Source organism: Monopterus albus, unplaced genomic scaffold (assembly GCF_001952655.1).
Source record: "Monopterus albus unplaced genomic scaffold, M_albus_1.0 scaffold385.1, whole genome shotgun sequence".
Taxonomy (NCBI): Eukaryota; Metazoa; Chordata; class Actinopteri; order Synbranchiformes; family Synbranchidae; genus Monopterus; species Monopterus albus.
Genome location: NW_018128265.1, coordinates 195,236 through 219,942, shown reverse-complemented (window position 1 = coordinate 219,942; position 24,707 = coordinate 195,236). Strand labels below are relative to the sequence as shown.

General features: G+C 39.6%; 1 long non-coding RNA gene across 1 annotated transcript in view; it reads right to left on the bottom strand.

Moving 5' to 3' along the window:
• Positions 1-2,539: 2,539 nt before the first annotated feature.
• LOC109951427 (uncharacterized) overlaps positions 2,540-24,707 on the bottom strand; it is a 49,646-nt gene continuing 27,478 nt past the window's right edge. The window contains exon 3 of the long non-coding RNA XR_002273600.1: positions 2,540-3,274. This is a non-coding gene — a long non-coding RNA (uncharacterized LOC109951427). The remainder of the gene's footprint in view (positions 3,275-24,707) is intronic.

Sequence of the window (24,707 nt, the reverse complement as noted above, 5' to 3'; positions counted from 1 at the left end):
TTTTTTTTTAATTCTGTCTCTCAGAGTGGGAATGCACCTACAATGTGAATGTCAGACCCCTCCATGATTTCTAAGTGGGAGAACTTGCAAAATCGCAGGGTGTTCAAATACTTCTGTTCCTCACTGTATACTGCAAGAATATATGGTACAGAAAAAGTGTGAAGCAAGGAAAGCAAAGTTTATTTACATAACACTTTTCTAAACAGCAGTTACAAAGTGCTGCACAAAAATAATAAAGGGAGGAGGAAAATTTGTAAAAACACAAAATCAATAGTAAAACAAAACATAGCAACATTCATAAAACAATCACGAGCATAAATATAAAACCCAGATCTTATCTGGAAGTCTCAAACTGCAGTGACATAAAATGTCTGAGAGAATAAGCATGTTTTAATTAGAGTGTGAAATGAAGCCAGGTTAGGGACAGCTCTGATTTAGAAGGGTAGGCTATTCCGAAGTCTAGGGGCTGCTACTGCAAATGCTCTATTACCCCAGTGTTTTAAACCGGATCTAGGCGCTTGCAATAAAAGTTGATTGATCAACCTAAGAGATCTACCAGGGGTGTAGGGAGGCAAGAGCTCTGAAATACAGTATATTATGCAAAGCTTTAAAAGTAAATAACTTTATAACAAGCCTTTGGTTTGGGAAGACAGCACAGGAGTTATACCCATAAGACGACGAGCAGCAGACAAGAAGTGTAGATCCATGGTATACTTACAACATTTGCCTACAAAATCACATGCTATATATGATGTAAATGTAGAAATATGGTTCACTGAAGAGTGAAATAATTAGTGCACTACATAGCGCTTTACTTATTGGTACTTCACTGTACATAAGTTTTTATTTAGTGGTTATCTTCAGAGATAAATCATCACTTTTCTCTTTATATTACGGAGCTATAGTTATTTTTTTGCAAACAGATTATACAAACACATGAAACATGATATAAACTGCTAAAAGTCCTAAAATATCCATGTTTTGACAAACTAAATGCACAGTCCATGCTACTCTCTATTTGCTATTTTCAACCTGTTTTCTCAGACTTCAGTAAACGGCATGAGCACACAAGCATCTCAGTATCTCTGAGTTTGCTTGTTACCATAAGTTACAGCTTTGAATAAGAGCCAGGTTCTTTTGTGTCAAACTACTGCACATATTTCAGGGTTAACAATGAACTTTCATGCTCAAAATCAGTTTTGTTGGGTGAAAATCTTTACACCCAAAGTGCCAGCGTGTTTCCGATTTTCAGTTTTGGGCATTCTCATTTAATTTTGCATCTTAAATGTTGAGATTTTTTTGGAATTAATACATCCATATGTACAACATGCAAATACAAAAGATTTAACACCATTACTTGGGCAATTCCTAATACTTGCAACATTATTAACGTGATTACCTCAAATGCTAGTTCCCAAATGAACAGGACAAGGACTGTGTTGCAGAATAATGACATGTACATTTTTGTTCTTTTATATGTATTCACTATTATTTTCCATTTCCATCTTCCCATCTCTACTCCGGCTTCCTCCCACAGTCCAAACACATGCAGCTTGGGTTGACTGGCAACTCTAAATTGCCCGTAGGAGTGAGTGTGGGTGTGTGTGGTTGTTTGTCTACATGTCAGCCCTGTGATAGACTGGCGACCTGTCCAGGGTGGACCCCGCCTCTCGCCCAGTATCAGCTGGGATTGGCTCCAACTTCCGTGCGGCCCTGTTCGGGATAAACGGTATAGATAATGGATGGATGGATGGAACCCATAATGACACTGATATCAGGTAGATACATGGATGGATTACCTAATGGGCCTGTTGGGCACAATCACAGCGGCCCAAGGATTTTGGGGGGGCCTTGAATAGTCCAGAGCCTCTGTTCAAAAGTCCATCAATTGACTTGGAAAAAAAAAGGATACCAAATAACCAAGAGACACAAACCTACTGCAAAGACATAAAATGACAATAAATAAACATAAGGTTACGCAAAATGGCGGCACAGATAACGCACGGATGGATCTTCCCATCTCTTTAAAATTACTTTCTCTTGTGTTTCCATGCTGTGATCACTGAGTAAATGTAACTCACTGAGTAGCAGCAGCAGGTCCATCACCCATATTCCTGAAAAGCTTGAACACATATTTACATTATACACAAGCAGCATTTGACCACAACAGCCACCACTGCCACTTGTTTGACATCAAATAGGACTTTCTGATGAAAGAAACGGTACCCCTTTTTCAAAAAGCTGTTGTATAAACAGAGTGAAACCTGTGCTCCGTGCGTTCTATTTTCTGAATAAACAGGTGTATATAGCATTTAAACAGAAAACACTAAAAAGTGCAGGAATTATTGAGGCAAAAATGAGCTGGGAAAAACCTGCCAAGAATTTTGGAATAGCTGACTGAAGACAGGTTGTATTTATTCTATTCACTGACTGATTCATTGATGAAGGAGCTGAGCACATTAAGGATTAAAAGGTTAAAACATGAACCAGTAAAATGATGATGAGCTGTTTTAGTCCTGTCAAACAGCAGACTTTGAGTTTTCTCATTTTGCACCATGCGGACGACCCTCATACAGAAAGGAGAGAGAGATTAGATCTCGGCAGTTACAAAAACCAACTGACTGACATGACACAAAACAACAGCCAGAGACAACACCAATAAGTCACGCTCATGAATCCAAAAGGCAAATATGATCAGGTGTTATTTTAAAAGCGATGCAAATCAAGCCAAAGTGATACATGTTGATGGGCTGAACCTTTGGAAGGAGCTGTCACCAATGTTTGTTTTCACCAGCAGGCAGGACAGGAGACGCCGACAGAACATTTCAACCTCCTCTTTTGCATATCTTCAAGTTTTCACGTGTTCATCTCCTCTGAGCCGTGAAGTCAGCTAGCTCCCTAAAGTCTGATTATTGTCCTCACACATGCAGGATGTGTATCTGCCAGATTTGTGCTGAGTATCCTGGATTAACCCCTGCTTATTCACATGGTGGCGGCGTGAGCTGCTGAGAAGCAACATGGTGCTGGTTTGGTGTAACTAGCTTGCAACATGCAGCCCTCTGCGCTCAGCATCGTTTTAACTCCTCATCAGAAGACCAAGTGAGAGACTCCATCTTCAAACCTTGCTGCAATGTAATTACAGATAAAAAGTGAATGCTGAATGTAAAAAACGCTATAAAAACAGGATGCTCACGTGTATCCTCTGTCATGACACCTCCAGGCAGCCACATCGATCCTTGCTCCTTAGAACAGGAGTAAAAGCTCTGGGACAATCCTTAAGATGGTGGACCAGAGCGAGGAATGATAAAAAAAGGGAAGAGGGATATAGTCAGATTATGTGGAAAAAACGCTGGACTTTGACAACACCTACTGTATAATCCATGTACACCCCAGTCTGTCCTGCGACAAAATGCTGCCTAAACACATTAAAATACTGCTTCTGTGTTGTTGCAGTTTAATCTATGAGATTTATATGAAAAGAACCTACTGCTATGCTTTAAATAATAAATAATGATAAGGTTCTTTCTACCAGAGCTCAAATTTTACCTCCTGTTTACGATTTTTCTGTTTCTCGTCCCTGCTCTGCTGTCTTTGACCAGTTTGAGTGTGTGTCCTTATCATATTGTCAGGAGGTGGTTGGGCGACTGAATCCCTCTGGTTCCCCAAATGATGCTGTTCCTCCTCGTTTTTTAAAGGAAATCTTTCCAGTTGTGGGGCCATTTGTTCTCTCCATTATTAATAGCAGTTTATCCTCTGGCCTGGTTCCAAAGATGTTTAAACATGCCGTGGTGCGGCCGCTGATTAAGAGACCTGGTCTGGATCCCACAGTGTTCTCAAATTTTAGGCCCATCTCCAATTTGCCCTTTCTCTCCAAAGTCCTTGAAAAGATAGTTTATGCTCAGTTACTGGCTTTCTTAGATGAGCACAATATTCTTGAGACTTTTCAATCAGGGTTTAAAACCCAGCATAGTACTGAGTCAGCCTTGGTGAAAGTCTTAAATGACATTTTTCTTGCTACTGACTCAGGGAATTGTGTGGTCCTAGTGCTCTTAGATTTGACTGCTGCTTTTGACACAGTGGACCACAATATCCTTATTTCTCGTTTGGAGCACTGGGTGGGTATCCGGGGGATAGCTTTGGAATGGTTTCGATCTTATCTTAAGGATAGATCCTTCTGTGTGAAACTAGGAGATGCTGTATCTTCCTCTGAGCCCCTTGTGTATGGGGTACCACAAGGCTCGGTCCTTGGATCCCTTCTTTTTTCCCTTTACCTTCTCCCACTTGGTACTATACTCAGGAATCACAGTGTTTCCTTTCATTTTTATGCGGATGATTGCCAGCTTTACCTACCGGTTAATAAGATGAGCTCTTCCGTTAGCACACTTCTTGAATGTCTGGATGACATTAAATCTTGGCTTGCTTTTAACTTTTTAAAGCTGAATGAGGATAAGACTGAGGTGATTGTATTCGGTGATTCTGTTGGTTCACCATCTGTTGACTTGGGCTCATTGGCTCATTATAATAAAAAGAATATTTTAAATTTAGGTATTAAGATGGATCCAGATTTAAGATTCGACAGCCAAATTGCAGCTGTCACTAAATCTAGTTTCTTTCACCTCAGACAGTTGGCTAAAGTAAAAGCATTTGTCTCTAGACAGCATTTTGAGACGCTTATTCATGCTTTCATTACTTCCCGTTTGGACTATTGTAACTCATTGTATCTTGGGGTCGGTGAGTCTTCTATCAATCGCCTCCAGATGGTCCAAAATGCAGCAGCGCGTCTTTTAACAGGTACAAGGAAATATGAACATATCTCTCCAGTTTTGGCCTCCCTACACTGGTTACCTGTCCATTTTCGGGTCCATTACAAAATTTTACTCTTTGTTTTTAAATCCCTTCATGGCTCTGCACCATCCTACTTAACTGATTTGCTTCATTGGCATACACCCACACGCTCTCTGAGGTCAGCAAATCAGTTTCTCTTGAGTGTCCCAAGAACGAAGCGTAAGCTTAGAGGCGATCGAGCCTTCGCAGTTGCTGGTCCTAAACTCTGGAATGATTTACCACTGTCCATTAGACAAGCCTCTACCCTGTCTGTTTTTAAGTCTCTTTTAAAAACTCATTTATTTTCCCTGGCATTTTGATATTTTTGTGTTGATTTTAGTCATTTGATTGATTATATTTTACATTGTTGTTTGTGGTTTATAATTTATATTGTTTTATTGCAATGTACAGCACTTTGGTCCACTCTGGTTGTTTTTAGTGCTTTATAAATAAAGTTGGTATGGTATGGTGTGGTAAATAGGGATGAATGACCAGGTCAGTTAGATTTTAGCTTGGCTGTGAAATGTGATTTTGCTTTAAATTCACTTTTCACAGTTTATGTCAGTGATTTGGCTTGAAGAGAATACTAAAAAATCATTTTAGAGTAAAACTGCTCCTCAGTTGCTGCAGTCTGCATTGGTGCAGTGCTAAATATCTGGCTTTTAAAAATATAAAGGTCCCATTATAGTATTGACAGATATTAATCTGTCATATTTGAATCGAACAGCAAAAGCTGATTTTGGAGATGATGAAGGGAAGGTAAACACTTTCATAAAGCTTGAGTTTTAACATCTGCAGCAGAAATGTAGAATAAAGGCTTTTAACACTTGTCATTGTAAAAGCATGTGGTAGATGGCGTTTGCATATTTTGAATACAGATGTTAGAGATGTTTTCCAGCCCTAGAATTCCTCTAGTTTTTTGGTTTCAGAGCAGACCTAGGTGTAGTAGCAGGACTCTCGCCGCTCTCCTACTGAAGGTATCTTTTGCCAGTGCAGACCGTCTCTGTCCTGGGTGTTTTTCCCACAGGTTTGTTGGTCATTTCCTTTTGAGGCAGACTTTGGCACTCAATCACCGCTCGTGTTGATAGACAGCCAGTGGAGCATAGCCAAACAACATGGTTGCAGGTGGTGGTGCTGTGCATGTGAGATCTGAGAAGCCATCTTACTGAAGATGTGATCAAAGTGAAGACCCTGACTCTGGGAATTTTCCCGTCTGCAAATCAACGAGCCAGTTTACCGTGCATGCTAAAATTGATAGGATGATGGCACTGGGATTGTTTTCAAGTCAGATAAAGATCGTGGTCATCCATCAAAATGTTAACACAGTTCTACTCATGTAAGCGTGTAAATAAAGCATCATATCTCCTAAAAAATGGCTCCATTTCAGCTGACTCCTCTATTGGAGCTGCGCCATTTGTTGCCGTTATCTGCCTGGTCACAAGCAACCATTCTTCTTGTCACCTCGGTCATAACTGCCTCAGTGGTGGTTTGTGATGATAGTTTATCATATATAATCCAAATACCTGTATGCCCGTCATGGAAACTACAGTAGCACAAAGACAACTGTGGTTCTGACTTCTGTAGTCGCATCTGTGGATGCAACTTTGCTAGCATGAAACCAAAATAAAGATGTCATCTTTAAACAATTTGCGGGAGATAAAACGATAAAGCTTCTCTTTCTAGCCCGAAGACATTTGCAATTAACATGTTTTAGAGAACCTGAGAGAAGGTTTCATGGAGTTAAACTGAAAACAGCTTCATGGGGCAGAGAGCTGTGGAGTGACAGACTTTTACCACCCAAAGTTGAGGTTTATTATTTTAGCAGCTAATAACAACCCCATAGGCTGGTTTTGGTGATTACACTGAGGTGCCTATTACAACTAGACAAAATGGTTACGTTGTTAAAAATGCATTTAGATAAAGTAACACTTTCTTGATCCCTGGGAAAACAGCAGCACAAGAAGCAGACCAGATGAATATAACACAACCAAGTTCAAATAAGAAAGCTGTACTTTAAATAAGATTACATACAGCATATTCCTTTTTTAACAGCATTTTGATGACTCTATCCTAACATAGTTTTTTATTTGTTTGTCTAGGAATGCATTTCTTGGCAGCCCTGCGATGGATTGGCGACCTGTTCAGGGTGTACCTACCCCCCCCGTGACCCCATTCAGGGACTAAGCGGTAGAAAGTGAATGAATGAATGAATGTATTTCTTGGCAAAAGCCAATGTTACATAAACTGCTGAATTATTGCACAGGTTTCCTACTGCAGTAACAGGGGCTACTGCATTTCAGCCTGCTAGCCAGATTTGTCTTTATTTGGGCTAAATTTGGTTGTCTAAATATTTTTGACCTACAGTACAAATCACCACATCACTACCTGCTGGGCACCTCTAAGTCAGAACAGGACTTTGTATGAAGGTTAAAATACAAAGGAGTTAAATGTGATTTATAGTCTGCACAAGCACCACTTCCAATCAGGAGTGTGAATGAGAGAAAGGTGGCGCACATTTTGAACACATGTTCAGAGAGGATGTGAGATCCCGTGCTGGACTTGGCTGGTGTGCCTGATGTGTGACTGATGGTTTGGTATTTCTAGAGGTAAAAGACATGGAAGTTATTGATGTGTTGGACCTGTTTCGCTGTCCTCTGGTGGCGGGACAATGTAGATGTGCTCGCACCTCGCTCACCCAAATGAAGTTAAAGAAAGGGTTTTTTTCTGCTGGGAGGAGTTAAGGTCAATGGTAAAACTGAAACTGACACGACAGGACAAACATAGACTTCCTGTAAACAGGTTGGCAGTAGATGTTCAGAAGAATTTTACTTTGTTCTTAACATAAAGGCTTAGTTTGTGTATGATGTGTGTGTGTAACAGTACTACTGGTCATTACTGTAAAAGGATAAGGGCAAAGGTCAAGCAAGGTGTCATCAGAACAAGCCTGGAGAGCTTTTCTACTCTCAAGTTATTGTTTAAGACAGGGACACTAACTTTCCCATGACCATGATAAAGATGCTAACACTGACTATTTCTCTCCAATAAAACTCTGAACTTCCCATCACAGTGTGATAACCTGCATTTCTAAGCTCTCTTCTCCTTCATTGGTGGAACGGTCACACCTGAATATATGAGGTGTTTCCAATGGTTTAAGAGTCAGCAAGGTACACTGTCTATCTCGGGGCCTCACACAGCTACACGACCTGGTTATGAGTGAAGGCGAGAGGAAGAGGGGAGACACACCTGCCTCACCCCTGTGTCCAGTAAAGAGGTTATGTTCCAGTGAAAAGTCACCATAAACCTGGACACGGGCACGCAAAGCCTAATCGCCCTGATCCCTAGGTGTCCCATCGTCTCTGAAGTTGCTGCCAAAAAGCTCCCCCTCCCCTCTAGACCCCTGCTATCCACCCCGCTCCCCCACTGAGCTCAGGCCTGCTGGTGTCTTAGCCCTTCATCCTCAGGGCCCAAAAAAGAACAAGAGCATTTTTTTAAATACATGTGCTGCCCACTTTGTAGCTCTTGAATGTGTTCAGATAATGTGAGATTCCTCCGGACAAGTTCTCCTCTTACCAGAAATATCTCTGAAATTTAAATGACGTGATGTGAGGCTGTCAAGCGTGCAGCAGCAGGCATCCGTGTTGATGGGGGAAAAAGGATTGTGGCTAAGATGGAAAGAAGAGCAACTCTCTCCAAGGAGCGATCTGTTTTGCACTGGAGCTCTTGTGAAGTGCTTTTTAGTATCAGGTGCATCATCTTGAGAACACATCTGACAGTCCTGGTTGAATTAGTCTGAATTTCCCACATAAAGACAAAAAAACCCCTAGCGGAGCCAGGTGGCTGACCATTATGTGTGCCTGCTGTGTAGAACTAAAAAGTTCTGCATGTCTCTGTAGGAGGAATGTTAGAGTAATTTTAAAGGAAGGTCATTTTTTTTACTCGCCGCCAAACAGTTTTAACTGTAGCTGTCAGCAGATGTGCAATTATTCACCGAGCTGTTCGCTGTCACACACGAGGACTAACTCTTCATCTTCATTAGCAACATGAGAACAACTTTTTGAAGCAAAGTAGCATTTAATAAACTGTCACTTTCCCCAGGTTTAGGTCCAATGTTACATTTTAACTTTACACATAATTATAAATTATTTTTCTTAAAACTAATTGTACAGTAATGTCAAATAGCAACAGTTGACACATTTGGCAGGCTGTAAAATAATCAGCTGTCATGTACTGTAGCTGACATCTTCTGCTAATATATCAACTTATATAATGCATGTTTCACAAACACACAGGGCTCACATCATATAAATCAATCCAGTTTCTACTTGATAAAAGCTCCAACGGTTCCTTCTGGCATATTTTCTTCCAGTAATAAATACAGATAAGAAAGCTTGGCATGTTGCAACTAGGTAACGTTTGAAGCCTGAACAGTTACAAAAGTTTCCAGTATTTCTTCCTACAACCTGCACCCAGCATATTAAAGGGAGAAATGCTGCAATTTATGTTGATTTGACGATGGTTAAGCAGCTATTGTTGTACCAAAGACTTACCCCCCCCCAATCAACTGAAATACCCCTTATTTGATATGATCAAATAAATTATTAAAACAAACTTACCAGAAAAATGACCATGTGTACACATATGCCTAGCAAAAACCACCAAAGTGACTCCTGGGAAAAAGTTTTTGATTTACACTTTGAGTTTTTAGTTTGGCTCGTGGCCCATCCACTAACATGGAGAAAACAGGATTTATGACCTATAATGCAACCAACCACCAGGGAGTGATCACATCATGGTGGCTACACTTCTGTTAGCCCTTAGCCTGTACATCGTTTACAGTGGAAGGTCTGAACCAGCGGCTGTCAGAGTGAAGAGGTGGCTTCTTTTGAACAGAGAGAGCGGGACAAAGAAAGAGCAGCTTATTCAGATGTGGCGTTCTGGCTTCTGGATGTGTTAACATCTAAAGCTAATGTGTTTGTTTTGGCAACATTAGCATGGTCATGATTTTACCTTTGTATTGAACTAATATGATTTTATTTCAGAATAAATTGAGCTTTGTGTCACATTAGCAGGAGCCAGAGGATTCTACTGGATTGCCAGGTTTACTTGTTAGTCAGCTAATGCTAGCTTCAGACTGGAGACTGTTTCTTGCATTGGAAATAGTCCCTGGTGCCTTTCCCAGAAACAGGAAACAATTGTGCACCACACTTTAACAGAAATAGGCAAACAAATGGATGCACATATATAAAGCCAGCTACTTAGTCACCGCCCTTAAAGTCTTTTCTCCAGTAAAAGTAGACGATTGTTCAATAATTTCTTTAGCGATTATTTATAGACTACATTTCTAATTTATTGAGCACAGACACAAATAATATTTACTGTTAATTATTTATTTGGAAGATAAAATCTACAATACTTTATTATAAAGTTGTAATTGCTAAAATTGTTATATTTTTAATTGATGCTGCAAAGCATATGATGTTATATTTTTAATTGATGCTGCAAAGCATATGATGTTAATTACGTGCTCCTTGACTGACAATAACAATCCGGCAAATACATGCCGTGCAGATAATCATTGTTCAGATTGACAAGACTTTAGTTTTAATTTCCCAATTTTCAAAAGATACAAACATCACTAGCATCAGATATCAAAATGATGCACAGGATCTCTAGGATATTTCCATTTGATAAAACAACGTTTCACTCGGAGCTGCACTGAAGAGTTTGAACAATGTGTGAGAAAGAAGATATAGTATAAAACTGAGTAGTGGAATAAAATGGAGAAGAAGATGATTTTAACCTTAAATCTATTTAGTGACAAATAGGAGGGGACACCAGATATTAAGGGCATAATAATATGTCTTTGTTGCAGTTGTTCCAATAAAATAAAAAGCTGTTATCTCTCTGTTAGCTGCTAATCTGGTTTTTGTTTTCCACCTCCCGGATGGAAACTGTCCACATGTTGCTGTTTTCGAAGGTATTTCAACATGACTTATGGCTCGATCCTGAGATGGGACACCTCTGTTGGACTGTGCCCCCACAGAGCACCCACCCCTCCTTCAGTCCATATGGTTTGACTTGGTTACAGCGTGAGTGTGGTAAGATACTTGTAAAGATGTGGTATGTGGTGACTGCACTTGCTGAGACTCTTCTCGAGCCGTCTGATGTTTTGTTCTTCACTTCAGGGGGAAACAACACCCTCTGCAACAATAAGGTTGTAACATGATGAAAAATGAGCATTTACTCCGAAAATCACTAACGCTGCTAAATTATACAGAACTCATATTCCTCCAGTTCATCACAGGTTAAGCTACAGCATTTCCCCGTTGGTCACATACACTGAAAATGTCAGCAAAATGTCTGAGCTGGGGTGAAACAATTACACTTATATGCAAATTATAACTGAAAAAAGGTCAATTTCACACTTTGAGGGAAAGTTTTCAGCTTGAGTTGTATGGGCTCAACTCTGGACTATCTCTAAAATATCCAAGTCGAGTTGACTTGTGGTGCAACAAAATGACATGATTTTTATTCCGTGTATCAAAACTTTATAGTATAAAACACGCTGGCAAAAAATTACACAAGACAGTCGGCAAGTCTGATGCTTTAAAAGTCAGATGATGCCTGATCAAAAATGAACTTCCAGCTATTTAATTTGTTTTATAAGAAAAGCATGCAATTTTAATAAACAGTATGGAAACAAATATATGGAAGAGTCTACATTCAGCAAAATAGCCTGTTTCAAATTACTACTTTACTTTTAGTTAAGCCTGCTTTGATATTTAATATGGCTAATGTTTCAGCAACTGTTGTTCTTATTCAACAATTTCTCAGCAGATCGGCTCCCTGGGATTGACTGGTTCTCCCTCTTGAAGTTTGTGGTGAATCACCTAATCAGCTGACTGTGAGATACCATGAGAGGCATGAGGGACTTCTTTTAAAGAGTCGGAGCTCTTGCCAGAGAAGAAGATGTGAACACATTTTTAAAAAACTGCATCCACAAATGAGTCAATCTGATTTGACATTTGGCCTGAGAGAACATCCGAGCTTCTCATTTGTGCACATCCTTGGTATGTTGCAGCCTTTGTGGTCCAAAGAGTTTAATCGTTTCAGTCTAAGTGCCCTCCTCCTTCCCATTTTTAATATCAACTAGAGGACAAGCAGCTTCAGGAAATCTACTGGCTCTGCTCACTCCGATCAGTTGTGAAGGGCTGACACCCAGATCAAATCACATCGTTCTGTATAAAGTGTAATTTATGATCCATTACCAATGTTTTCTTTCTCATCTCTTCCCCTCTTACTTCACATCGGCTCATAATATCCTAACAAAGTCATTCTTTCATGGCGGCATTTCTCATGACTCCCATAAAGTGGCTCTGCGGCGAGGGAAAGAAAGAGACCGTGAAGGCCAAATGTGAGGAGGCTGAGATGGAAACTGAAGAACTCATTAAGCTCATTCATCTTGTCGGATGTGAAGGCCGAGAACGCCAAGCCGAGAAATTTTCACACTCACTCATCTTTCTCAACAAACTCTACGAATCATATCAGATAGCACGTTGCATTTTGAAGCCATTAAGAACTGAAACAGACTTGGGTCTTCTCTGTGATTACACTCCTTCCTCCTATTCAAGATGTCGGAATGTGTGTAGGACTTGTTATGAGCTAAACTGAGCTCCAACCCCACTCCAGCTCCACTCCTCAGCTTGGCAGCGGTGAACAGATGCCTCTGGCCAACAAATGTAGTTCAGGAGATTTATGTCTGTTTGTCGCCCTCGCAGCACAGCAAATGGGACGGGGAGGAAGCAAGTGAAAGGCGATACCTCACTTAAGACAGTATCTTGCAGAAATCGTGCCAAAAGATGCCAAGCTGTCTAAATCCTCACACAATCAGCAAGGGCCCCAAACTGCTGCTGTACTGTATTTGGCTCCACGCAACAGATGAAAGACAAATGTATTCACTGTAAACTCTTAACAGGTGACAGGAGATGGATGAATCATATCAAGTCAAATTTTATTTTGTACAGCCCAATATCACAAATCACAACTTCACCTCAAAGGGCTTTATAGTCTGTACAGCATACACCACCCTCTGTCTTTAGGATGAGACCAGGAAAACCCCCCCCAGAGAATCCGTTAATGGGTAAAACAACGGGCAGACATGCAATAGATGTTGTGTGTATAGACAAGATCAACATAACAGATTCAAAGTTTAGACAATCAGAATGACAAGTTTGTACAATGTTAGCTAAAGTTGATGAACAACATAATCTGGGAGAAGACCGAGCAACTTCCAGGTGCCACCAAAGGAACCTGAGCCACACAATCTCCAGACAAAGACCGATACGGAAGAGAGACTACACAACTCTACGAATCATATCAGATAGCATGTTGCATTTTGAAGCCATTAAGAATTGAAACAGACTTGGGTCTTCGACCGTGATTACACTCCTTCCTCCTCACACTGCTTCCCACATAAGAATGAGGTCTGGATATGATCATGTCATGTTTAGAGCGGAATAAGAAGATGGTGTCAAGTGAAAAACATCTGAGACTGAATCAATCTGGTACCACTTCATAATACAGCCCACAGCTCACCTGTATGAATCAGGTGCAGGAGCGATAAAATACTTACTGGTTCTTACTGGGACCTAAATGTAAGAACAGTGGAAAAAAACAAGACTACGGGGGATGATGGAGTAATTACTGGAAATGTTAAATAAATTGAGAAATAAATTATACTACTGTAATACTGGGTACCTGGAGAGTACAGTGTTGGGAAACAAAGCTGAAGTGTTTGGGAAGATGGTGTTAAGATTCAAAGAACTGTATTAATCCCAGAGGGGAATTAGTTAACAACCCTTTTCTCATTGAGTAATTAAAGAATATAGCCAGATATTATACTACAACCCATGCACCTTGTTCTTACTATGTAATGTAAAACACAAATTGTAGTTTCACAAACATTATAGCAGTGTATGTAGGAGTAAGTGAGCTCAGTGTACAGGTGGGCCTCTGATAGACAGCTACACTCCACAGGCCCTGACTTTAGTCATGATGTGTCTCTGTGTTCATTCTGCATCTCTTTGTGGTTTTCTGTTACTGTTCCATAACCTTAACTGTGTGTGTGTTGTTGTAACCACGATGACAAAGTGCGGTCCGCCTACACTTTCGGTTTTTATGCTTTGAGCCGTTGGAACTGTCTGCAGATGTGAGAGCGGCTGAAAGTGTTTTTAAACCTGTTGAGTGCGGCTTTTAATGAGATTATTTTGCATCCATTATTTTGTTTATTATTTATTTTAAAATGTTTTAATGAAAAAAGAAACAAAACAAATTATATGCACATCACCTATAGGTGTCGAGCTATTAAAACATCAGTGAATAAGATATGTCTTGTACTCTGGCTTTGGAGGAAGAGTGCAAGTGTTACCTTATTCATAAAAACATTTTTTCCACACTTATATGGTTAACTTATTTAGTTTTTATTTTAATCAAATCTTGTTTTTTTTCCATTATCTTTTAAATATTTAGTTTATTTTTTATTATAATCTATTTTTATTATTATTAGTTTTATTTATTGAGTGTGATGCTTTCAAATTTGTTTTACTCTTCACATTTGTTCTGTCATGTATCAGCCTATCCATCTACTGTAAAGCACTGAACTGCGTTAACCTGGAGCACAAGCAGCCTGAGGAAGCCTAAAAGCTGCTATGCAAATAAAGTTTTGATTGATTGAGTAGATAAGAGAATGAACGAACACTGAAGGATGGACGATGTTCTACAAACGCCCATTCAGAGACAGTCAGGACATACAGTAATATAAACTGGTCCAAATGCAACACAGGTGGTTCAGAGTCTCTCTCCACGGTGTATACTGTGGTCCGCAGCCCTGTTATCTCCTGGGGTTTGCAGTAGCACTCCATCTCTTTCATGTATAAGCAAATCAATCCGCTGCTGTCATTCTGAGGATTCCACAGCAGAAGGGAATGGCAGTGTGAAACGACACCTTGAGCTGCGGAGAGAAAAACACTGCAGCTCGGCCTCTGATGTGTTTCACCTCCCTCACAGCAGTTGTTCGGAGGTTTCAACGCACGCACTCAACCACACACACAGGCCTGCTGTCCCCCCTCCCATGACCACATCATGACCTCAGTCCAGTCACCTGCTGCTGAGACCGTGCCTAACCTGGCCTCCTAACCGGAAAATCAGCCGCCTTTTTCCAAGCGCTCCCTGAAACTGCACAGGTCAACATGCTACTGGGACAGATACATACCTTCACTTTCTGATGTTTGTGCAGCAAAATAGTGGGAAAATGTTCCATCCTAAAAAAAAAAGGAAAGGGAAAAACCCTTTGCTGCATCAAAACCTGAGCTAAAACTCTTAAGGAAGAAAAGTACTGGTTTGTTGGAGCTTGAGACCGAATGAAAACCAGTTTGCAAAGTTACACCCTACACAAGGAACAAAGAGTGATACAGAACAAGCCCCTCAGGATTCTACTCTCAAACATTTGAAACATTTATGCAGCTTTAAATTTCTTTTTTTTATTTCTAACATCTTTCCCTTGATATTTGGGCTGTGGAATGAATTTTGTTTGCCAGAACAATTCAGCTGTCGATTGCAAATACCTTTTAACTACATGTGAGGATTTTGTGGTTGTGGTGTTATGTTTCTAGATGCAATTTATTACAGGCTCAAAGAGGACGTCCGAAATAAGTCATTAACAGTGTCGGGATGAATTGTGCTCATAATGTTGAAGCTTTTTAAAGGGGTGCAGCATAAATGTTATGTTTCCAAGTGTTGCTTACAAGTGAGTTATAAGTTATTGCTTCAGTGTGACGATGAAATCCCAGAAGTCCTCGGAGCCACAGAAACATCCAAGCACCGCAGCAGAAGGGCTTTTGTTGGAGCAATTTTTCTAAATTAAAATCATCTTTGTGTAACTGTAAGAGGAAACGGGATAATTCTCCAAGCGCTCACAGGCTATTTTAGCTGCTAAAAGAAGCACCAGGCACTTCGGGACACAGCAGCAACTCCCATGAAATCTCCTGATATTTCTTTCATTTGCTCTCCGTCCACAATTAGTCATGGTCAGATTGATCAAAGGCGGCAATCAGGCGGTTGCATGTGAACTGGCATCCACTTGCAATGACATCCACAAACCAGAATGAAATATGAAATATCAAGTTTCTGTGGATGTATGGACTTGTAAAAAAGAATGAGGAATAGGAGGGTTTTCACACTGGGTAATGTGAAACATTTGGTGCAGATTGTAGGCCTCAGCAGAGGGAAGACGAGCGCCAAAATCTGTCTGGCAGTAAAACCAGAAGCAGGCAGATGTTAAAGCAACTGCAGTCGAGGTAAAAACAACAACAGTCCTGTTGATTTAGATGTCTGATTTGCTGCTGCGTGCTGCTTTGTTCTTGCTGTTTACAAGCATCAGAGGCACAGAATATTAGAAACACCTGTAAATATGATGCAGTCCAGCACAATATCACTAACTAACTAAAACATTAAATCTCATTAACGTCTCCATGACAGTGTCAAAAAACTGATCATTAAGGGCTTCACACTTTATGGATTGCAGTAGACCGGACAGGTGTAGCTAATAAAAATGGCCACGTCTTTCTTGTTTCACTTCTCTAAACCATCCACTACTTAGTCTCTCGGTCATATAATCATTTTTCATGCAAATTTACAGACTACATTTCCAGTTTTCAGCAAAATGAGTGTGAATATTTTATAGTCATGACTGTTGCAGTATTTCCTACACCCCTCTACCGTGCTATACCTTTAAAGAAAATCAAAACTGAAACACAACTGTATTTTGAAAACACAAACTGAGATAGCCACACACAGGCCCATACAGGGTGGCCAGAATAGGAAGCAACAGTCCATGCATATCTCCAGTGTCAATAGCTGCTGTGACAGAAATGTCTGCACAGCGACCGTCTGGAGATGTGACCAAAATACAGTTAGAGACCTTACAGTTTTTTCAAAGATCAAAGATTATATGTGCAGGACATACAGAAAAGTCAAAATACTGTTTCTCTCTCACCTAGTATTGAATGCCAATACCATTTAAGAAACTAAAATAGAATAAAAGTAGAATAAACACAGAATAAATGGAATATGAAAACTTAAATTAAAGTAATTAGGATAAAACTAAATAGTACAACAATTTTAACAATATTTAGTCAGATAAACAAAAATAGAAACCATTTCCTAAATCAAGAAGAGAGGTAGGTTTCCATTCAGTGCAATGTGGTGTTTAAAATGAAGATTTACTGCAGCTGATAAACTGCTACTAGTCACATACATAAAATCTGCTCATTCATAAACTTGCCACAATAAACCTACATCTGATCTTCAACTATATTTATATTTTTGTGCCCACTTTTTTTATTTTTAAAGATTATTCACTTGAGGAAGTCAGTGAATCTTTGTATTATAATGTGGTTCCATGTACCAGGAGAAGAAACTTTGTTTGTTTGTCTGGGTAAAAAGGTATCACTTTGTTCGAATACAGAAAAAAATGTAATCGATAAACTAAGTGTTCCTGAAGAATTCTGGAAAGTTCATTTATATAGCGCCAAATCATGACAAAAGCCATCTCAGGACACTTTACAAAGTCAGGTCTAGACCATACTGTTCTTGTTATTATAGAGGAAAAGCCCAACAAATTTAATGGGGTACCTTAAAAGATACAACTGTTTAGGTGAAATGGCTTAGTTTTTTATTTTACATATCTGAATATTGTTGACAGTCATTTCTTATTAATACAAATTATTTAGGTGTATGTAAAAAATAAAAAAAAAAGAAATTTTTTCAAAGATCACCTTGACATACAGTAAGTATTCAAACCATTTGCTATGACACTGTAGCTCAGGTGCCTCCCACCTCTCTTGATCATCTCTGAGATGTTTCAACACATTGATTGGAATCCGTCCATGGTAAATTCAACTGTCTGGACATGATTTGGAAAAGCGCACACCTGTCTACATAAAGTCTGAGAGCTGACAATGAATACACGCATTACACTAATAAACATCATCATATGTGACACCACGAGGGGAGTTGTAAGGACATCCAACTGCTGCTGTAGGCCCGCAGAACAAAGCCTATGGCGGACAACGGGCCAATTCACCATTCCACAGCAACTGCTAGTAAATGTGGTGTCGGGTTTCCATGTGTCTATCCAACTCATCTCACCATAAATACTGCACAGAAGCAGTGCGCATGTGAATACAGAAGATGACATCAGTGCAGCGGGTAAAATAATTGTGCCCCTGTTGTCCCAAAACAAAAGAAGCAGACTTTGTTTTAATTAGTGTTGAATGAGACAGGTGCTGCGTGGTTATTGACCTTCAGAGGCTGACAGAGCCACTGGAAAGCTGTGTAAGCAAATAAACAGCCATCCGTTAAGGAGGGTCGGCGGGTAGAGTGGGTGGAGGGGTCCCTGTGTAACAGAAGCTGAAGAAAGAGAAGCTTTATCTGTTTAGCAGGCGTCCTCCTGCTCCTGAAGTGTCAGGACGAGAAGCTTCTTTGCAACAGACGACATTAAGCTTTTAATTGCATTCTGTTTTCCCCATCTGCAGGGCTTTCTCCTTCTTATACGTCTACCAAAAAATGGTATTAATGCATCAGTGCACGTGCATTACAATTTAATTTCCATTCTTATTTTGTCCTAGTGTTTGTTGCTGGGGTGTTTGTTCTGCACTGCACTTCTCGGACATGACCTGTCAGTTACACACTATGAGCAGCAGTGTTCTGCAAACGGTGCTGCTTTCTTCTTCTTCAAGAAAAAGCTACCACATTTTGGTTGGTACTAGAATTTCTGTTATAGCCACTAGCTGGTGATGCAGTGGTTAGCATCGACATCCAAAAATCACTCATCGGTCATTGTGTAGTGTGTTCACCATGTTGTATACAGTATAGCGCTCTTTAACAAAATTCCACAATGGAACAAAAAAGAAGTTTACACGCCATGGGTGCATCGGAAATTTCCCACTACATAGTGGGCTAAAATGTGCATGTGAGATGGTTTGACATTTTATGTGACACATGCAACAGACAAAGTTCCAATCATTTCTAAATTTGAGGTGTAAAGTGTTATTGTGATGTTAAAGCTTTGGTTATATCACATCTATAACCATTATGCCTAAGTGTCCCTGAGCAAGACACTGAACCCCGAATTGCTCCTGGTGGCTTGATTAGCGCCGTTGTGTGGCAGCTGTCGTCATCGGTGTGTAAATGTTCTGTGTGAATGGGTGAATGGTGTATCATCTCTGTAAAGCGCTTTGGCCAGTGTAACACAATGTGGAAATGCACTATATAAATACAGTCCATTTACCATTTACCATTATAAATAAGCATAAATAATTCCATTATAATCAATAAAATGTTGTAAATATACTTGTTACGTATGGTGAGACAAAATTAATTATTGAGCCTTCAACTTTAAAAACTTTGACTTATGTTTCTGTGGAAAAATATCTAATGCACAATAGTTAACGCAGTTTTTCATTTGTAAAAACTAAAACACTTTTTCATGGCCACACAGAATCACTCCAACACTTGGCACCAAAACATAAAGTAAAATAAAAGCAGTATATTTTTAAGGTTTATGTTTAAATGCATTGTAGCTGGATGTTCTTTTTGAAATTGACCAGAATGACTGAACAGGCCCAAATCGTTAGCCTACACATTGTTACATCCTGATATTTTTCATAGCAACTGCAGCCTGTTAAAGTTCTACATGGTGCTGGTGTCCCACAGGTGGAAGAGGGGATGGTAAAATATCTGCTGCATCTGAAACAGATTTTGCAGCCCTGCTTCCTGAGTCCAAGCTCCTCTATGTTTCCAGCTGGTCGCTGCCTCCACAGGACACTTATCGACCCTGACACCGCTTTTGAAAAAGCATGCACACACACATACTGTGCCGCTACAGCTAATTTCCTCACATCATTTAACGCCTCTGTTGCACCCGGGGTTACCAGACATGGCCTTCTCAGTTACACTTGACCAGGTTGGGTCACTCTACTCACCAAGTGCTCTCAAACCACAGAGCTGTTTTACTTCCTCCTGCTCAGGATTAAGTTATATGAAAACTGTCATTGTCTCATGATTCAGCTCTCAAATGTAGTGAAAGTCAACAGGAATGATTTCAGCATGTGTTGAAGTGTCCAATCATTTTCTGCAAACAAAGTAGAACTGCTTCGTAATGTTTGAATGTGAATCTGCTTCTCTGACCATTAGTTAAAAAATCTGAGTTTTTTTTGGCTAAAGCTGGATGTATATTTTTCTATTGAAGCTTAAAATATAGAAATTGAGCCTCCTTAGCTATAGCTGTCCTCAAAAATTTTAAAGTGTATGATAAAATTGACCATTGGCTTATAGGTCAACGTAGCAAGGCAATATATCAGGGAGATGTCTGCCCTCCCGTGCCAGTTGTGTGGTTGGGCTCTAAATTAATGCATAGTTACCATATATGCAAATCACGCACAGTACATGTAGATGTGAGTCTATTTTTTAAAAACTGCATCCGAACAAATCTTTTGACCACACACCCGACTTAGAAACATTTTGAAAAAAAAAGTTGTGGCTTGGGGTCACAAGTTTTACGTTTTCATTGTGGTCAAAAATGATTTCCTTGTCCCTCAAGTAGTGTAAATGTTGCTACAGCTCCATGTCACAGGACATCTGCAGAGTCACAGCCACCTCTGAGTGATTTATCAAATAAAATGGAAATAACGTCACATAACCTTGCCCACATATTCTGTTTCATTGGAAATGCTGACTGTTACATTACAGATTGTGTCGCTCTAACTCTGACCTATGGTGCTCCCCAAGGCTCTATACTTAGCCCCGTGTTATTTTGTATTTAAATGCTTTTGCTAGGACATATTAGCTGCAATCGCAATAGTCAGTGTCATAGCTATGCAGATAACACCCCGATCTATGATCGGTAAAAAAGGCATCTTATAATCAGCTGCATATACAGTGGACAACATAACAGCTCCCAGAAGTGAAGCTACTATGAGTCAATCGCCCCCTGGTGGCTGGTTGCAACATAGGTCATAAATCCCACCCCCTCCATGTTAGTGGATGGGACATGAGCAAACTAAAAACTCAAAATACAAAGCCAATAATCTTTTTTCAGGGGTGGTTTCTGTTGTTTTTTTTAGTAGATATTATCACACTGATTTGTGTACAAAAGGTAATTTTCCTGCAAGTTTGTTTTAAGTAGGTTATTTGATGATATAAAAAGGGCTGTATTTCAGGTGAGTTGATAGCTTTGATTGGTGGTCTGATACGTCACTCCACTTCTCATCAATACTGCACAGAGTCTGACTGCAAAAAGGCAAGATGGCAGGCACAGTATTCATGATATTTTGGCCTCATTTTTGCATAGTGGAGGGAAGCAGTGACATGCTGTCCATCGTATATACAGTCAAGGGCTGGATGCCAACACTTCCTCCAACTAAATGAATATAATAAGTAATTCCATTTAGATATCAAAAGGTTATATCACCTCTACAGATCAACCTTGGTTTCCTTTCTATAAGTCTCAAGCCAGCAACTAAAGACCTGGGTGTGTTAGGACAGTGTGTTATAATGATGCTTCCTCCAGGTGAGAAACATTTTTAAAAATCAGGTCCTTCAGCTCTCACACGGACCTTGAAAAGAGACATTTATAACTTCACATCTTGACTACAATAATTCATTGTATTCATGATTAATGCAAAAAAGATCTTATACTGGAAACATGACTGCTAGGCTCATAATTTCAAAGTGAATGTGTTTTATATGTAAATGTAAATATATTTATTATAATGTAAACTGACCAAGTTTTTTTTTTTTTAAATATGAGTGTTCAAGTTAGTTTCTCATTTGTTATATTTGTGCTTTCTTACTTTTCTCAAATCTGGTGGATTTTTATTTTAAATGTTTTGTTTATATATTTATGGACTGACCTGCAGGTAAAAGTGCTTTGGAAATAAACTTCACAGCTGAACAACCTGCTCTCATGCAACCAGCTACACATTCAGCATAGTGGCCTCATCTAATATGACACATGCTGTTTGAAATACCAACAAAGCTTTGTCAATTTTTCCACTGTAACAAGAAATGCTTGTCTCATGGAAACAAGTCTGAAAGTCCCCACAGGCCGCCTCCGCTCCGGCTGGTCGGCGTGCACGATCACTTTCTGTTTTCCCCAAAACACGGGGATGTCGGCTGCAAAACAAAAGAGGACATGAAGGCGACCGGTTTCACTCTCGCGAGAAGAATCGTCCGGATCACTTCATCTCAATAAAGTCAGAGTTGAAGTCTTCCCTTGGGAGCCATATGGTGAGGTATTAACCAATCACAGCTAAACTCCACTCCCTGCACACTCAGCCAGAAGAGAAGCTGGGTCAAGAAAAGGGTCTGCTGGGCCAGAAACATGAGAAGCACTTGGTTTTTGTCTTCTGTGCATTAAGTAACACAAGCTGGTGGGAGAGCACAGAAGTATTTGCATGCAAAGTATTAAAATGAATGTGTTTCTTGCTTCCAGTAGTACTCCATATTTTGCTAAGAACTGCGTGTGACCTTTTCATCTTCTACTCTTCACCTCTGGTGGTGCTGTTATCTGGCATCACATTTGTTCCCATTCACTGTCAAATGAAGAGATCACAGCGAGGACCCGTTCCACATGTCAACAAGACACACAGGGCCTTGGTTTTCTTTTCCAATTTCAAGTTAAAATACAAGGGGGTTAGTCAGCGTTTCCTTTATTATCATTGACATCAAAATTCAGAAGCGTGTCAAAGTTTATTTGGCCTTTAGCAAAGCCAGAGTGAAATTTTACATCACCCTGATGTCTTTAGTAGTTGTTTCAAAAATCAACAAAGCTAACATGCAGCATTTGTGCACATGAAGGGCTTCACATCAAATTATAAGCAGTAAAAGCTGCTGTTTGCTACATTATTTCAGTTCTGTTAGTGGGAAACTTTAATAGCAAACTGGTGAAGGTGCCTAACAAATCAGCATCTGGTCGGCTGTAGTAAAGGTGAACACAGCAAGAGGTTCTCTGTAAAATATCAGTAGAAATTAAAGGGAAATGTGTTGTTTTTTTTTTGTTTGGCATTTTAATTCATGAAATAAGAAAAACAGAATGAAAAAGTAATTATACTGGTATGGTTACAATAACAAACTGGGGGAGGGGGAAAACCTGCATCAGAAATTAAACAATCTGAAATTGAAGTGGTGAAGTTGTTGCAAACTGTTACATTATCAGAATATTATCAAATATACTGAAAACCACAATCAACAATGAACATTCAAGTTGTTTTAAGAGCCTGTTTTTACTGTGGTGAAAATTCAAGTCTCGCCAGCCAGTGAACCGCTTTCCTTTCTTTTTTCTTGCAGACTGGTTCCAAGAGTTTTGTCTGTTTGGACTTATCTCATCAGTCTGTTTATTGACTGATTCACTCCGCCAGTGTCAGTGGTAAAACTGGCATTTCCACTGACACAGAACATGATTTGAATAACTGGTCATAAAACCACAACATGCTTATTCCTGTTACGCCTGTGCTGAACTTCTAGATGACAAAATAAATTATTTGGGAGATGATTAACAAGATATATGATGAAAGGAAAGAAAGGAGAAACATTTCTACTACATGAAATCATTTGCATTTTCAGCCATGCTTGTACCACGTCTCTGGTGATGGTCTGTGGATCCAAACTGAAATAATTCAATAACTATTTGATCGGTTTAAATTAAATTCTATACATATATCCATACTCCTTAGAGAAGGATTCCTACTGACTGATCCCCTGATGTTTCTTCTGCCACCAGAAGGTTGAGGCAGAAACATCACAACAACCGCTGGATGGATTGCCATGAAATGTGCTCCAGACGTTCATGTTCTCCTTGGGATACCACAAAACATTAATGATCCTGTGGCTTTTTTCTAGCACCATCATCAGGTCCAAATTAATTTATAAACAACACCTGAAGGAAATATTCCCATGAGCCTCTGTTGCACTTTTGTCTCTAGTGCAAATTCCCCAATGTTCTCATGCTAACACACTAAAGATGTTAGTAAAACAAAAATGGTGAACATAGTAAACATTACGTCTGTTTATAACAGTGTATATAAGCACTGTCATTTTGTTTTGTTTCTTATGTGCATTTTTGTGAGATACTTTTGATTTGTCTTTCAATCTATGTAAATTAAACTCTTGGTTAAACTGTTAGAGATTGTTTCACAAGGCTGAAAAGTCAAGAGAGTTTGGAAACCACCGTTTTAATCTGACTTTACCCTGTAACCTTTCATCTCGTCATAGGTATCTCATTGTAATTTTGAAACCTTTTCTGTCATTTGTGTGCTCCTCTGTGAATCTTCAAAGCTATTTTCAAACAACAGCGACAATAAGTTCCTTTTTATTTTACATAGAAAACTTTTAGTAAAGCAACAAGCACAAGATCCCCGTGTTTCACCCATCAGAATGTAACTTACGTGAGGTTTGGAGAACAGCTTTACAGACAGTGGGATCTCTATGTTGAAGAGATGCTGGAAGCACAAAGCATATTTTTCTGTCAGGGCTGGCAGAGAGTCAAACTGACCCTGAGGTTTCCACTGAGGCCAAACTCCAGCTGCCTTTGAGCTGGGTGATTTACTGACAGAGATGATGATTCTTTACTACGGTGATTTCACTACCTGGATCCTCGTCAGGCTGCCGTGGCAAAACTGCCTGGGCTTCCTCTGCCATCTTTGAGTTGGAAAATGATTCACCACGCTTTTATTTTTTACCGCCTGGATCTTATTTTTTGTAGTTTTGGCTATTATTCCTCATCAGTTACTACAATATTAAAACAAAAAAAGAAAATATATATTAAA